This window comes from Balaenoptera acutorostrata, chromosome 11 (genome assembly GCF_949987535.1).
Source record: "Balaenoptera acutorostrata chromosome 11, mBalAcu1.1, whole genome shotgun sequence".
Taxonomy (NCBI): Eukaryota; Metazoa; Chordata; class Mammalia; order Artiodactyla; family Balaenopteridae; genus Balaenoptera; species Balaenoptera acutorostrata.
Window position 1 is genome coordinate 20,385,330 of NC_080074.1, and position 14,904 is coordinate 20,400,233.

Sequence of the window (14,904 nt, forward strand, 5' to 3'; positions counted from 1 at the left end):
AGTACTTATTTATATTCTAACTGGAAGTTTGTGCTATTTGACCACCATCCTCCAATCCTCCTCTTCCTCACCCCTGGCCTCTGAGAACCACAAGTCTGGTCTCTTTTTCTATGAGTTTGTTTGTATGTGTGTTTGGTTTGAAGTATAATTGACAACACTATGTGAGGAAATATTTAAAGTGAATGGTGGTGGTGTTTTTCAGATGATCCCACCTGAAAAATCTGATGTGTGTGTTCATTCTTGATGAGGAATTGAGTGAGACTATTTTGGGGGGGGAAAAAAACCTGGTTTAAAATCACGTTTGAAAAGTCTACTATTTGAATATTAAATATACATAAACACATCATTTTAATTTTTAACAATATAATTTATGCATAAGAATTTACACTGCTGAAAATAAGATGGAAGGCTGAGCAATAAATATTATTGATGCCTATCAGTACTTTATGGAAATAGGGTATCAAGGGTATTACTCATGGTGATAAATTATTTTAACAGAAAAATAGCTTCTATGAGACATATTTCAGATGCAGTCTATCAATTAATTAATTCAATGAGCTGGAATGTAGCATTTGACATGTGCTGGCTTCTATTCATCAACGCCAAGGTTTACATTTTTATACTCTCAAGCTGCTTGCATAAAGCACAGTTTCAAACTGATGGCAAAGGCGCTCCCAACATGAAACAACTCATACTTGTCTTGAGTGTTTCCACGTTTTAAAACAGCTCTGAAATTTAAGTACTGAAAAATGGATCAAGTTGAAAAGATGCACTTCAAAGTGTTTGAAAAATTCCACAGGAAGCCTGTGTGTGCAGGAAGCAGGAGTCTTCAAGCTTTGTGAACACTTAATATTTGAAGAGTATGAAGCGGTTAATGTCCCCGCTTCCCACAAATTCCTCTAGTCCCAATTACTTCAATCTCAGTGTCACCTGTACCTGTAAGAATCTGAAGGGTTTAGAATTTAACATTACCATTTTTCCTACAAATAATTTTTTTTCTCACTAAAGGGATGTTGAGGTGAAGGCTGCCCGACATGTGGGATGCCCTTCTGAGCACAACATCATCCTGAATGGGCAAAGAGGGCACGGGAACCAGTGATGGAAACAGCTGGTGGAGACAGCTTATGTGTGCCCTCGGGCAGCACTTTTGCCAGAAAATTCTCACAGGGAAAGGAAGCCTTCTATTCTTGACCTCAGGGTATAAAAAAGCAGCTACCTGATGACTCATGCAAGAGTACTTGTTGGCACGGGTCTGAGAGGAATCTGCCACGTGCCAGGAAGATTGTTGGTTGTGGAGAAGTGAGGAGGATATTCAGGGGGGTAGGTAGGTGGGGGGACAAAGGTGCTCTAACAGGAGATGAGAAGATGACCAGACTTGGGAATGATCTGTCCAGGGAGAGCAAACCAGGACATATTTCAAGGACCCAGGTATGCAGTCCACATGACATCAAACATGCGATTCAAAAGCTCAGAATTTCAGAGTGATAATTTATTCTTGCTTATCTGTACATTTAAAACTATACAGGCAGAATCTGGGAATTCCCTGGCAGTCCGGTGGTTAGGACTCCATGCTTTCACTGCCATGAGCCTGGATTAGATCCCTGGTCAGGGAACAAAACAAAGATCCCACAAGCCACACAGCGAGGTAAAAAACAAAAACAAAAACAAACAAACAAACAAAAAACCCATACAGGCAGAATCAAAAGTGCTTTGCAAACAGCCTTTCCATATGCATTTGTTGAATGAATGACTATCAGGACTGGCAGTAGACATTACTTTTTGAACACTTGCCATGTACCAGGCACTGCTAGGTGCTCACCACGCATCATTTCATTTCATCCTCTCAACCCTGAGGTGGGCCTATTACCAACCCCACTTTATTAAGGAGGAAACTGGGTATTGGAGAGGTTATATAACTTGTTCCAGGTCCCAGTGCTATCAAATGGAGGGAATCTACATTCCATCTATGTGTCTGACTCTGCTTTCCTGCCTCCTCTGTGCTCTAACAGCAGGCAAGGAACAAAGCAATTAGAAGAATGACTGGGGGAGGAGAGTGAGCACAGATGTGCTGGTAAATGCTTAACAAGCAGCTCTAGAGGGAACCTGATTGGTAACACAGGCCAATTTCCATGCTATAAATACTCCCAATATGTCAAAATTCAAGCTACCAAAATGCTGGTCACTGAACAAGGAGTTGGGAAAAAATGCACACAGTTGGCTCATCATGCCTTAGTTGTATACCAGGAAGGTGTAAAGTAGGTTATGACCTCATAGCTTCTCAGATGCCATAATTTAATAATAAAACACCTTTGAAAAATGGTTCTGAAGAACCGAGGAGCAGGAAAGGAATAAAGACGCAGACGTAGAGAATGGACTTGAGGACACGGGGAGGGGGAAGGGTAAGCTGGGACAAAGTGAGAGAGTGGCATGAACATATATACACTACCAAATGTAAACCTGATAGCTAGTGGGAAGCAGCCGCATAGCACAGAGAGATCAGCTCTGTGCTTTGTGACCACCTAGAGGGGTGGGATAGGGAGGGTGGGAGGGAGATGCAAGAGGGAAGAGATATGGGGATATATGTATATGTATAGCTGATTCACTTTGTTATAAAGCAGAAACTAATACACCATTGTAAAGCAATTATACTCCAATGAAGATGTTAAAAGAAAAAAGAGAATAAACTGGAAACTAATACTACATTGTAAATCAACTATATTTCAATAAAAATTTTTTTTTACAAAATTAAAAAAAATAATAAGAAGAAAGCACCTTTGGGCTTCCCTGGTGGCACAGTGGTTAAGAATCCGCCTGCTAATGCAGGGGACACGGGTTTGAGCCCTGGTCCGGGAGGATCCCACATGCCGCAGAGCAACTGGGCCCATGCGCCACAACTACTGAGCCTGCGCTCTAGAGTCCACGAGCCACAGCTACGGAAGCCCGCGTGCCTAGAGCCCGTGCTCTGCAACAAGAGAGGCCACCGCAATGAGAAGCCCGCGCACCGCAACAAAGAGTAGCCCCCACTCACCGCAACTAGAGAAAGCCCGCGCGCACCAATGAAGAGCCAACGCAGCCAAAAATAAATAAATAAATAAAATAAATTTTTTTAAAAAACCACCTTTGACAATTATTCACCACCATGGTCTGATTTTCTTTCAGGATTACTCAGTCTATAACACCCACCATCAATGCATGAGTACCAATGGGCCTACATTCCTACACTTGGCACTACAACATAGGAAACATCAATACTACAAACACTGGGGAAAATATGAATACACTGCATTCATAACCAGTTGTTTGATTAAATGAAATCATCTTTTAAAAAATTTTTATTTGGCTGCAAAAATAACCATAAACTTTATCCACTCATCAACAAAATATTTATGGGACACCTACCATGTGTTAGATACAATCTGAGTCACAAATTCCCCTATTTATCAGGTAAGAATGGTCAGTGTGTGATTTATTTCCAGTAAGTGACAAACTGGTACCTAAACTACATTTGGTGATTTTATTTGAAATTATTTATTTATTTATTTATTTATTTATTTATTTGGCTGCGCCGGGTCTCAGTTGCAGCATGCAGGATCCAATTCCCTCACCGAATATCGAACCCAGGCCCCCTGCATTGGGAGCGTGGAGTCTTTACCACTGGACACCAGGGAAGTCCCCCATTTGGTGAAATTTTGCTTAAGAATATTTCAAGAGAGGGGGCTTCCCTGGTGGCGCAGTGGTTAAGAATCTGCCTGCCGATGCAGGGGACACGGGTTCGAGCCCTGGTCCAGGAAGATCCCACATGCCACGGAGCAACTAGAGAAAGCCCGCGCGCAGCAAAGAAGACCCAACGCAGCCAAAAATAAATAAATAAAATAAACAAATTAACTTTTAAAAAAATTTCAAGAGATAAACGACGAAGTCCTACCATATAGCACAGGGAAGTATATTCAATATCCTGTGATAAACCATGCTGGAAAAGAATATGAAAAAGAATGTGTGTGTGTGTATATATATATATGTATAACTGAATCACTTTACTGTACAGCTGAAATTAACACAACATTGTAAATCAACTATACGTCAATAAAATTTTGTATAAAATTTAAAAAGAAAAAGAGTATTTCAAGAAAACTTTCCAGGGAATTCCCTGATGGTCCAGTGGTTAGGACTCTGTGCTTTCACTGCTGAGGGCATGGGTTCAGTCCCTGGTCAGGGAACTAAGATCCTGCAAGCCATGCAGCTTGCAGCAGCCAAAAAAAAAAAAGAAAAGAAAAGAAAAAAGAAAGAAAACTTTCCAAGCAGAAAATGAAACTGTGGCCACTTCTAAGAACTTTTAAGGATAGTAGTGGTTGCCTACTATCATTAATACAAACGGAAGACTCCCTCTTTCATCTCAGCCACTGACATGCCATGCTGACTAAGGAAGACCCAGAAATTTAGGGGCCATGTGCCATGCAGTCATGCCATGGCTGCATCATCAAACGTCAGAAGCACCCGGAGGCCTGGGTAACACGGATGGCATCCATCACCACAGGATCAGCTTTGACAAATATCACCCAGGTTACTTTGTGAAAGTTGGAATGAGGCATCACCACTTAAAAGCGGAATCGGAGCTTCTGCCCCACTGTCAACCATGATAAACTGTGGACCTTGCCCAGTGAGCAGACACGGGGGAAATGCTACCAAAAACAAACTGGAGGTGCTCCGATCATTGATGTGGTGTGATCAGGCAGTTCTGGGGAAGAGAAAGTTCCCAAAGCAGTCTGTCATTGTAAGCAGATAGATAGGGTAGGGGGACCCTGGAGGAAAAGAACCAGATATAGCTTTTTGACATTAGAGAAGCCATTTAGCCCTAAACCATTTGGTGATCTAAGCCTGGCTGCAATGCTTGCCCTTGAACAGGTCTCAGCAGTAATGATCTTAAGGGAACAAAGGAACAAACAACTGTTACCAGACAAGGTGAGTAACAATAGCAAAGATAATAAATCAGTTGTAAAGACTCCCGGTTCTGTTTCAATGGTAAAGATTAGCCTGAAGCACTTTCTGGAACTGTTTCACAGAATTTAAACCCCTCTGGAGGGCTCATCCACCAGATCGACTGGAACCTAAGGGATGAAAATGTTGACCTTTTCTGATCCTCGTGACATCAACTGACTAAAGCTTGGACATTGTTGACCTTTGCCCCAATTCTATGCTGAATTCTCCTCTGTTCAAGCCCCTTCATGAGTATGCAGGTAACCTAGCTTAAAGCATCCCCAGTGTTGCTGTTTGGGGAGACTCTGCTTTGGGAAAGATCCCTGGTGTTCTCCTTACTTGCTGCAAGTAATAAATCCTTCCTTCTTCCATTGTTTGGCTTGGTTGTGTCTTCTGGCTTGACACCTACCAAGAGGTGAACCCACTTTTTGGGGTAACATTGTCATGAAGGTTAAATTCTTCAGAAGAGCTGAGGAGAATATTAAGGGTGTGTGTGTGTGTGTGTGTGTTTGTGTGTGTGTGTGTGTGTGCTGGGGGGTGGGGTGGGGGAGAGGCTCTGTCCTGGTAGCTTGAAGTCACATGGAGGGAGATTCTTAAATGTTAACAAGTGCTTTTCTTTAAAAATAATATATGTATATATTTTTTTCATATATATATATATATATATATATATATATGTATGAAAGCCTCTGTTACCTTAAAGTGTTCTTTTCAGTCTTTCTTTTGGTCTCCAAGCTATTATTTTACATCATAAGTAAATACTGTATCACATCTTCCACCTGACACTGGAATCCAGATGAGCGTAACACCAAGGGGGTACCAAGGGAACCTGTTGGTAGCCTCTTTTTATTTTACGATTTTTAAGCTCACAGTAAATGATCATATTGTGCAAAGGCAGAGGTAGTAGGATTTGGTTGGCACAGCTGTACTTGGGCACCTGATTCAGGAAAATGGTGAATGAGTGCCATGCCAAAGCATTTCCCTCCCAATTTGGCAGAAGTAGTCCCCTTACCCAACTCCCAGGACATCATTCTGTATCACATGGCTTAAAGCCCTGGCCCAGATCCATCCACCTCCTCACTTGCCTCCTACTAAATGAGGCACTTCCTGAAAACTGTACAGAGGGATAGGAACTAACTGTTCATTTGCATGTGGCTTAGAAGCTGTTGAGGCTAGGAAATCAGTTTACAACTATATTTACTGTGTTTAGATTTCTACAAGTTTTGTTCATCACGGAAAATTCCAAGCTGTTTATCTAACACCTTTCTCCGAACTAATTTAGATGTTAAGCCACTTCATAATCACTTGGTGCTCAAAGGAATAAAAACAATACAAATAAGACGTGCATTGGTTCAAGATGGTGGAGTAGAGGGACCTGTGCTCACTCCCTCTTGCGAGAGCACCGGAATCACAACTAACTGCTGAGCAATCATCAACAGGAAGACACTGGAACTCACCAAAAAAGATACCCCACATCCAAAGACAAAGGAGAAACTGCAATGCGATGGTAGAAGGGGTGCAATCACAATAAAATCAAATCCCATAACTGCTGGGTGGGTGACTCACAGACTGGAGAACAATTATACCACAGAAGTCCACCAACTGGAGTGAAGGTTCTGAGCCCCACGTCAGGCTTCCCAACCTGGGGGTCCGGCAACGGGAGGAGGAATTCCTAGAGAATCAGACTTTGAAGGCCAGCGGGATTTGATTGCAGGACTTTGACAAGACGGGGGGAAACAGAGACTCCACTCTTGGAGGGCACACACAAAGTAGTGTGTGCATCAGGACCCAGGGGAAGGAGCAGTGACTCCAGAGGAAGGAGCAGTGACCCCACAGGAGACTGAACCAGACCAACCTGCTAGTGTTGGAGGGCCTCCTGCAGAGGTGGGGGGTGGCTGTGGCTCACCATGAGGACAAGGACACTGGCAGCAGAAGTTCTGGGAAGTACTCCTTGGCTTGAGCCCTCCCAGAGTCCACCATTAGCTCCACCAAGAGGTAGGCTCCAGTGCTGGGTTGCCTCAGGCCAAACAACCAACAGGGAGGGAACCCAGCCCCACCCATCAGCAGACAAGCAGATTAAAGTTTTACTGAGCTCTGCCCACCAGAGCAACAGTCAGCTCTACCCACCACCAGTCCCTCCCATCAGGAAGCTTGCACAAGCCTCTTAGATAGCCTCATCCACCAGAGGGCAGACAGCAGAAGCAAGAAGAACAACAATTCTGCGGCCTGTGGAAGGAAAAACACATTCACAGAAAGACAGAATAAAAACTCAGAGGGCTATGTACCAGATAAAGGAACAAGATAAAACCTCAGAAAAACAACTGAATGAAGTGGAGATAGGAAACCTTCCAGAAAAAGAATTCAGAAAAATGATAGTGAAGATGATCAGGACCTCAGAAAAAGAATGGAGGCAAGACCGAGAAGATGCAAGAAATGTTTAACAAAGACCTAGAAGAATTAAAGAACAAACAGAGATGAACAATACAATAACTGAAATGAAAAATACACTAGAAGGAGTCAATAGCAGAATAACTGAGGCAGAAGAACGGATAAGTGACCTGGAAGACAGAATGGTGGAATTCACTGCTGCGGAACAGAATAAAGAAAAAAGAATGAAAAGGAATGAAGACAGCCTAAGAGACCTCTGGGACAACATTAAACACAACAACAATCGCATTATAGGGGTGCCAGAAGGAGAAGAGAGAGAGAAAGGACCAGAGAAAATATTTGAAGAGATTATCGTTGAAAACTTCCCTATCGTGGGAAAGGAAATAGCAACCCAAGTCCAGGAAGTGCAGCAAGTCCCATACAGGATAAACCCAAGGAGAAATATGCCGAGACACATAGTAATCAAATTGACAAAAATTAAAGACAAAGAAAAATTATTGAAAGCAACAAGGGAAAAATGACAAATAACATACAAGGGAACTCCCATAAGGTTAACAGCTGATTTCTCAGCAGAAACTCTACAAGCCAGAAGGGAGTGGCATGATATACTTAAAGTGATGAAAGGGAAGAACCTACAACCAAGATTACTCTACCCGGCAAGGATCTCATTCAGATTCGATGGAGAAATCAAAAGCTTTACAGACAAGCAAAAGCTAAGAGAATTCAGCACCACCAAACCAGCTCTACAACAAATGCTAAAGGAACTTCTCTAAGTGGGAAACACAAAAGAAGAAAAGGACCTACAAAAACAAACCCAAAACAATTAAGAAAATGGTCATAGGAACATACATATCGATAATTACCTTAAACGTGAATGGATTAAATGCTCCAACCAAAAGACACAGGCTCGCTGAATGGATACGAAAACAAGACCCATCTATATGCTGTCTACAAGAGACCCACTTCAGACCTAGGGACACATACAGACTGAAAGTGAGGGGATGGAAAAAGATATTCCATGCAAATGGAAATCAAAAGGAAGCTGGAGTAGCAATACTCATATCAGATAAAACAGACTTTAAAATAAAGGATATTACAAGAGACCAGGAAGGACACTACCTTGGATGATCAAGGGATCAATCCAAGAAGAAGACATAACAATTATAGATATATATGCACCCAACACATAGGAGCACCTCAATACATAAGGAAACTGCTAACAGCTATAAAAGAGGAAATCGACAGTAACACAATAATAGTGGGGGACTTTAACACCTCACTTACACCAATGGACAGATCATCCAAAATGAAAATAAATAAGGAAACAGAAGCTTTAAATGACACAATAGACCAGATAGATTTAATTGATATTTATAGGACATTCCATCCAAAAACAGCAGATTACACGTTCTTCTCAAGTGCGCACGGAACATTCTCCAGGATAGATCACATCTTGGGTCACAAATCAAGCCTCAGTAAATTTAAGAAAATTGAAATCATATCAAGCATCTTTTCTGACCACAACGCTATGAGATTAGAAATGAATTACAGGGAAAAAAACGTAAAAAAGACAAACACATGGAGGCTAAACAATACGTTACTAAATACCAAGAGGTCACTGAAGAAATCAAAGAGGAAATCAAAAAATACCTAGAGACAAATGACAATGAAAACACGGCAATCCAAAACCTACGGGATGCAGCAAAAGCAGTTCTAAGAGGGAAGTTTATAGCAATACAAGCCTACCTCAAGAAACAAGAAAAATCTCAAATTTTCAAATCTCAAAATCAAAAAACCTCAAACCTTACACCTAAAGGAACTAGAGAAAGAAGAACAAACAAAACCCAAAGTTAGCAGAAGGAAAGAAATCATAAAGATCAGAGCAGAAATAAATGAAATAGAAACAAAGATAGCAATAGCATACATCAATAAAACTAAAAGCTGGTTCTTTGAGAAGTTAAACAAAACTGATAAACCATTAGCCAGACTCATCAGAAAAAGAGGGAGAGGACTCAAATCAATAAAATTAGAAATGAAAAAGAAGAAGTTACAATGGACATCGCAGAAATACAAAGCATCCTAAGAGACTACTACAAGCAACTCTATGCCAATAAAATGAACAACCTGGAAGAAATGGACAAATTCTTAGAAAGGTATAAACTTCCAAGACTGAACCAGGAAAAATAGAAAATATGAAAAGACGAATCACAAGTAATGAAATTGAAACTGTGATTAAAAATATTCCAACAAACAAAAGTCCAGGACCAGATGGCTTCACAGGTGAATTCTATGAAACATTTAGAGAAGAGCTAACACCCAACCTTCTCAAATGCTTCCAAAAAATTGCAGAGGAAGGAACACTCCCAAACTCATTCTATGAGGCCACCATCACCCTGATACCAAAACCAGACAAAGATACTACAAAAAAAGAAAATTACAGAGTAATATCACTGATGAATATAGATGCAAAAATCCTCAACAAAATACTAGCAAACAGAATCCAACAACACATTAAAAGGATCATACACCATGATCAAGTGGGATTTATCCCAGGGATGCAAGGATTCTTCAATATACGCAAATCAATCAATGTGATACACCATATTAACAAATTGAAGAAGAAAAACCATATGATCATCTCAATAGATGCAGAAAAAGCTTTTGACAAAATTCAACACCCATTTATATAAAAACTCTCCAGAAAGTGGGCATAGAGGGAAACTACCTCAACATAATAAAAGCCATATATGACAAACCCACAGCAAACATCATTCTCAATGGTGAAAAACTGAAAGCATTTCCTCTAAGATCAGGAACAAGACAAGGATGTCCACTCTCACCACTATTATTCAACATAGTTTTGGAAGTCCTAGCCACGGCAATCAGAGAAGAAAAAGAAATAAAAGGAATCCAAACTGGAAAAGAGGACGTAAAACTGTCACTGTTTGCAGATGACATGATACTATACGTAGAGAATCCTAAAAATGCCACCAGAAAACTACTAGAGCTAATCAATGAATTTGATAAATTTACAGGTGCAAAATTAATGCACAGAAATCTGTTGCATTCCTATACATTAACAACGAAAGATCAGAAAGAAAACTTAAGGAAACAATCCCATTCACCATTGCAACAAAAAGAATAAAATACCTAGGAATAAACCTACCTAAGGAGGTAAAAGACCTGTACTCAGAAAACTATGAGACACTGATGAACGAAATCAAAGATGACACAAACAGATGGAGAGATATACCATGTTCTTCGATTGGAAGAATCAATATTGTGAAAATGACTATACTACCCAAAGCAATCTACAGATTCAATGCAATCCCTATCAAATTACCAGTGGCATTTTTTATAGAACTAGAACAAAAAATCTTAAAATTTGTATGGAGACACAAAAGACCCCAAATAGCCAAAGCACTTTTTTTTTTAACTTTCTTTTTTATTTTTAATAAATTTATTTATTTATTTATTTATATTTGGGCTGCATTGGGTCTTCGTTGCTGTGCGCAGGCTTTCTCTAGTTGCGGTGAGCGGGGGCTACTCCTTGTTGCGATGTGCGGGCTTCTCATTGCAGTGGCTTCTCTTGTTCTGGAGCATGGGCTCTAGGCACGTGGGCTGCAGTAGTTGTGGCATGCAGGCTCAGTGGTTGTGGCTCGTGGGCTCTAGAGCACAGGCTCAGTAGTTGTGGCACACAGGCTTGGTTGCTCCACAGCATGTAGGATCTTCCCGGACCAGGGCTTGAACCCGTGTCCCCTACATTGGCAGGCGGATTCTTAACCACTGTGCCACCAGGGAAGTCCCACCAAAGCAGTCTTGAAGGAAAAAAACGGAGCTGGAGGAATCAGACTCCCTGACTTCAGACTATACTACAAAGCTACAGTAATCAAGACAATATGGTACTGGCACAAAAACAGAAATATAGATCAATGGAACAGGATAGAAAGCCCAGAGATAAACCCACGCACCTATGGTCAACTAATCTATGACAAAGGAGGCAAGAATATACAGTGGAGAAAGGATAGCCTCTTCAATAAGTGGTACTGGGAAAACTGGACAGCTACATGTAAAAGAATGAAATTAGAACACTCCCTAACACCATACACAAAAATAAACTCAAAATAGATTAGAGACCTAAATGTAAGACCAGACACTATAAAACTCTTAGAGGAAAGCATAGGAAGAGCACTCTTTGACATAAATCGCAGCAAGATCTTTTTTGATCCACCTCCTAGAGTAATGGAAATGAAACAAAAATAAACAAATGGGACCTAATGAAAATTAAATGCTTTTGCAAAGCAAAGGAAACTACAAGCAAGATGAAAAGACAACCCTCAGAATGGGAGAAAGTATTTGCAAACGAATCAACTGACAAAGGATTAATATCCAAAATATATAAACAGCTCATGCAGCTCAATATTAAAGAAACAAACTACCCAATCCAAAAATGGGCAGAAGACCTAAATAGACATTTCTCCAAAGAAGACATACAGATGGCCAAGAAGCACATGAAAAGCTGCTCAACATCACTAAGTATTAGAGAAATGCAAATCAATACTACAATGAGGTATCACCTCACACCAGTTAGAATGGGCATCATCAGAAAATCTACAAACAACAAATGCTGGAGAGGGTGTGGAGAAAAGGGAACCCTCTTGCACTGTTGGTGGGAATGTAAATTGATACAGCCACTATGGAGAACAGTATGGAGGTTCCTTAAAAAACTAAAAACAGAACTACCATATGACCCAGCAATCCCACTACTGGGCATGTACCCAGAGAAAACCATAATTCAAAAAGACACATGCACCCCAATGTTCATTGCAGCGCTATTTACAATAGCCAGGACATGGAAGCAACCTAAATGCCCATCGACAGACAAATGGATAAAGAAGAGGTGGCACATATATACAATGGAATATTACTCAGCCATAAAAAGGAACAAAATTGGGTCATTTGTAGAGATGTGGATGGACCTAGAGACTGTCATCCAGAGTGAAGTAAGTCAGAAAGAGAAAAGCAAAAATTGTATATTAACGCATATATGTGGAACCTAGAAAAACGGTACAGATGAACCGGTTTGCAGGACTGAATTAGAGACACAGATGCAGAGAACAAACATATGGACACCAAGGGGGGAAAGCAGCAGGGGGGTGGGGTGGGGGGTGATGTGATGAATTGGGAGATTGGGATTGACATGTACACACTGATGTGTATAAAATGGATAACTAGTAAGAACCTGCTGTATAAAAAAAATAAAAGAAAATTCAAAAATAAAAAAAAAAGACATGCATGATAATATAAGCTTGGTCGAATACTGTTCTTTAAATCATTGGATACACGTGATTCCATTACTCTAAAGCCTGGGGTCATGGTTTACTGGGGGGACTGAGATGCTGGCAGTATGCAAAATTATCTGCATGCCCAAACAGGTTTATTAGACTGTCCTAAAATCCTAGGCCCATTGCTTGTAAGATTAGTCAGGACCCAGAACCAAAAAACACTTAATGCACCCGTATAAGGAGACCATTACTTCCTTTGTCTTCATATTTAAATATATTGTTTAAAATAAATAAGTATGATAATAAAAAGTCATTCCAGGGAATTCCCTGGTTGTCCAGTGGTTAGAACTAGGCGCTTTCACTGCCGTGGCCAGGGTTCAATCCCTGGCTGGGGAACTAATATCCCACAAGCCACATGGCCAAAAAAAAAACAACAAAAAGAAAGTCATTCCATTTTATTACTTTAAATTATTAGGGCTAACTTTTTGGCAGCTTCACTCAGTGATTATTCTAGAGTGGGAGGTACCCTATAGCTATATCAACTATTTTTTTTTGAGGTGTGGTTGATCTACAATATTATATTCAACTAGTTTTAAATTTAAATAGAATATCCTAGTCATAAATACAAACAACTTGCTCTTTTCTCACTCTATTCACATGCAATTGCCCTCTATCAACCCAAGTTCCCTCTTTGTTCACTCATACAACATTTTTAAAATACTGTTAAACAACATTGTAAAACAGCTATACTCCAATAAAAATTAATTTTAAAAATTTAAAAAAGGAAGTTTAGTGAGAAACAAGCTGGTCTGCCATCGCTAGGTCAAACTACTTCCATGTAGTTTTTTTTTTTTTTTTTTTAGATATACATTTTAAAGTAATAACTAGGATTATTACTTATAACATTATACCAGAACATAGTAGTTTTGACATTTTAAGAAAATTTAACTAAAGATTTTTGTAATCAAAGTTGATTGTTTAGAGGAAATTAATTTCTTAAATACCTACATTAATTTATTAATCAGAAAATCAAATTATTGTTATCTTAAAACAGCTATTAGTTTCATGAATAGAATAGCAAGATTAAGTTGTCCTTAAAGACTTGTGAAAAAAAAGTTTCAATGTTTGTATCCATAATGAAATAAATTTTAAATTCAGTGTAAAAAAATTTTTTTAAAATACTGTTAAGCATCTCCTATGTGTTGGGAACTGTGTCGGGTGATGAGGATACAAAGATGAAAAGGTAATTCACTACCTTCGAGAAGCTTAGTATCTAACAAAAAAATTCAAAGATTCATTGATTCAACATATAGTTACTGATTGCCTTCTATGTAACAGGCAATTTTGTAGCAGGGTGAATGCAGTGGTAAGTAAAACAGAAGAAGCCCCTACTTTGTGGAATTACATTCTGTGGGGGGCAATAAAAATCATCTAGGAGTGGGACTTCCCTGGTGGCGCAGTGGTGAAGAATCTGCCTGCCAATGCAGGGGACACGGGTACGAACCCTGGTCTAGGAAGATCCCACATGCCGCGGAGTAACGAAGCCCACGTGCCACAACTACTGAAGCCCGCGCGCCTAGAGCCCGTGCTCTGCAACAAGAGAAGCCACGGCAATGAGAAGCCACCGCAATGAGAAGCCCTCGTACAGCAACGAAGACCCAATGCAGCCAAAAATAAATAAATTAAAAAAAAAATTTTTTTTAATCGTCTAGGAGTGATGAATGCTGTGCAGAAGAGGCAAGCTGGATAAGAGGACAGAGAGAGACAGATGAGCCACCCACTCGAGACAGGGTAATCTGGGGAGGGTCCTTGAACAGAGATCTGAATGAATATTTGGGCCAGGAAAATTACAAGCAGAGGGAAGAGCCAAGTCAAAGGCCAGAAGGTGGCAATATATTAGAGCAACTGCAAGGAAGGATGCGTGGCTGGAGGGGAGTAAGCAAGGACCTGTGTGCACATGGGCGAGGGGGTCATGGAGAGCCCCGTGGGTCATGATAAGGACTCCGACTGTTACTCTAAACGTGATGGGAAGCCGCTGAGGGCTGAGAGCACGGAAGTGATATGAAGTTGATTGATGTTTTTAAAGGATGTTGCAAAAAGACTATGGAGGGGCAGGCGTGGACCAGGGAGACTTAGGAAGTGATTTCAGTAGTTTATCAAGAGAGGACAGTGGCTTGGACCAGAATGGTAATGAAGAGGGAGGCATAAGAGGTCAGATTCCGAAATTTTTTCTGAGGGGAGTCTCTAAAAAAAACAA

The 14,904-nt window shown here is 40.4% G+C and overlaps 1 protein-coding gene across 1 annotated transcript in view; it reads right to left on the bottom strand.

The window, feature by feature from the left end:
* Nucleotides 1–14,904, bottom strand: part of DRAM1 (DNA damage regulated autophagy modulator 1) — a 46,893-nt gene that overhangs the window by 21,468 nt on the left and 10,521 nt on the right. The window lies entirely within an intron of this gene.